This window comes from Pinus tabuliformis, chromosome 6, assembly GCF_031772625.1.
Source record: "Pinus tabuliformis cultivar Carrire ecotype Pingquan chromosome 6, CPIR1, whole genome shotgun sequence".
In the NCBI taxonomy this organism is placed as follows: domain Eukaryota; kingdom Viridiplantae; phylum Streptophyta; class Pinopsida; order Pinales; family Pinaceae; genus Pinus; species Pinus tabuliformis.
The window spans coordinates 1642206575-1642209703 of record NC_142292.1 but is presented as its reverse complement, the minus strand read 5'-3'; positions in this window follow the sequence as shown (position 1 = coordinate 1642209703).

Here is a 3129-nt window from a genome sequence, read left to right as displayed (position 1 = left end):
GTTGAGTTACTTCAATACCAAGATATTAGTGAACATAGCCCAAATATATCATTTCAATACCTTTCTTCAATTCCTTCTTTGTGGATGAAATATAGCTCTCATTGTTCCCTGTCATCAAAAGATCATCTACATACACCAAAAGATATACAATTGTTTTCATAACTTTCTTGACAAACAATGTTGCATCGTCAAGATCATAATGTTTGAAGTTGAGTTTTAGAAGATGCTCTGTTAACTTCTCATACCAAGCTCTAGAGCTTGTTTGAGTCCATACAAGGATTTCACAAGCTTGAATATTTTATGTTCCTTACCCTTCATAACAAATCCTTCTAGTTGGGACATAAAAACATTCTCTTTCATATCTCCATTCAAGGAAGTAGCTTTTACATCTATTTGATGGACTTTACAACTATTCTGAGCTACCAAGGCAAAGAGTGTCTGGATAGTAGCCCATTTTGGTGTGGGGGGAAAGTATCCTCATAGACAACCCCTTCCTTTTATGCAAAACCTTTTGCCACAAGCTTGGCTTTGTGCTTGTCAAGTGAGCCATCAAATTTATACTTGCTCTTATAGACCCATTTACATCATATTGGTTTGGTTCCCAATGGAGGATCAACCAGCTTCTAAGTGTCATTCTTTATCAAGGCATCATACTCTTTTTGCATCGCATCTTTTCATTCATCATGAGAAGTGGCTTCTTTGAAGGAATTTGGTTCAAAATATGTAGAAAAATTTAGTTCACAATCATAAGAATCATCCATATCAACATGTGAATCAGAATCATCTACGTCACCTCCATTATGTCTAGTTGAACTTCTTATTCCTGTCTTTCCAACCTCATCGGGATGAACAATTTCAAGTGTATTTACCAGCCATTTTGGGGGACCTTTGTGAGATGACCCAGGCTTCTCAGTTGACTGACTTGGAGCTAAATCAAGATTTATTCTCCCAATTCTATCAATCACATCACTCAAAGTGTAATCTGGATCAGTAGTTAGAGCTTCATGCGGGGGAGAAAGTTCTTCAGAAGAAGATTCCACATATTGATCCAGTATAGGAATCCCCCCTTCAAGATGTGGAATCTTTGTATCAAATTATTAAAAATACTTTGCATGTCCGAATCTATCCAAGAGATCAAGTTGCCCCTCACCAACATTGTCAACCTTGGAAGATTCAAGAAATATCACATCTCTAGATACTACAAACTTCTTATTAACTTCATCATAGAGACGGTATGCTTTGGAGGTATTTGAATACCCTAAGAAGATACACTTATGAATCCTTGCACCAAGTTTTTTTTATTTTTTCCTTAGGTATCAAGGCATAACATGTGGAACCAAAGACTTTGAGATGCTTTACCGAAGGAATGTGGCCATACCACATTCCATAAGGAGCCTTATTTCTAATAGCATTAGATGGACACCTATTATTTACATACACAACACATAGAATTTCATCGGCCAGAAACACCAATTTAACATGCTTGAAAAACATCGTGGAATGTACCATATTTAAGATTGTCCTATTCCTTATTTTAGCTACTCCATTTTGTTGGGGATTATAAGGCACAATTGTTTGTTGTTTGATACCATGCTGGAGAAGATAGTTTTCAAATTAATTTGAAGTGTATTCTTTTCCATTATCAGTGCAAATACATCCAATATGAGATTGTGTATCATTTTCAATCCATGCATAAAAGTTCTTGAATGTTTGATAAACATAAGATTTGTTCTTCAATAAATAAACCCAAGACATTCTAGTGTACTCATCAATAAATGTCGTCATATATTTATTTATATTTGCAAAAGGAACAAACATTGGGCCACATAATTATGAATGAACAAGTTCAAGTTTTCTATGTGCTCTGGAATGTGAATCATGAAAAGATTGTTTGTTGTGCTTTCCTAATATGCAAGCATCACGTTGCTTAAGTTTCTTAGGAATTGTAGGAAAACCAGTAACACCACTTTTCTTCAACATATGAAGGTTTTCATAATTCAAGTTTCCAAATCTAGCATTGCATAAAAGACTTGATGGAAATGTACCTTCATCATAATGAGAATTGTATGAGAATTTTTTTGCACGAGCAAGGTTTCCTTGTAGCTTCAAAAGTATTTCTTCTTCTATCCTCGTCTAGACAAGTGAGCGATATGATGCTTTTATAACCTCAACCTTTCCATCAAACATATGAATGGAGTTTCAATACTGGTGGATGTGGACCAAATACAACAAGTTTCTCCTTAGTTGTGGGAGATATAAAACACCATGCAAAAGAAAGTCTGGAAGAACAGGCGGTTTGAGCCTGATGGTGCCAAGTCCTGATGGCTTGAGTTTTGACTTGTTTGCAAAGTATACTTCTCCATCAATATTGTCAATAAATTACTCAAAAAAATATCTTCTAAAATTCATGTTCCAAGTTTCCCCTTAATCAAGCAACCAATCATTTTTCTAAGAAGAAAGTGAAGCATTAAATAATTCTTCAGTTACTCCAATATTTCAATGTGCACAACATAGTGAGTGGATTCAAGTTCTTTACCTTTTCCTTTGTCATTGATTTTACCTTTGCCTTCATTTCTTTCCTGCTCAATTCAGTCCCAATGAAATTTACATGTGGATGCATCATGTCCATCTCTATTGAATCGTATGCAATGAGGATCAAACATTTCTCCTTGGAACTATCCACCACCCTTGCCCCTAAAATTCCTTCTTCCTCTTCCTCTTCGGCCACCTCTTCCTCTAGAATAATATTGTGCGTGATTCTTCTCTCTATGTGAAAGACACATAGCTTCTTCAGAAGATTAAGGAGTTCTCTTCCTCCCAAAATCCTTCTCTCTCAACAAACTTCTTCTCAATGGAGTCAAATGTAATCTCCTTGAGGTTTCCATTTGCTTGCAATGACTCAAGATAATTTGAACAAGTTGGATATAGTGCCTTGACTTAAGATATGGGAGGAATGTGTATTTAAACACTAGTGTTTTTTATATTATGCATAATGGATCTTACTTCTAATGCTAAAGAAAGAGGGTCATCATTTGTCAATTCAAGATTGAACATTTTAATCATCAATTAGACAACTTCAAGTTTAGAGTATGATTCATACAATTCCTTCAACTTTTGTAAGGCTTCAAA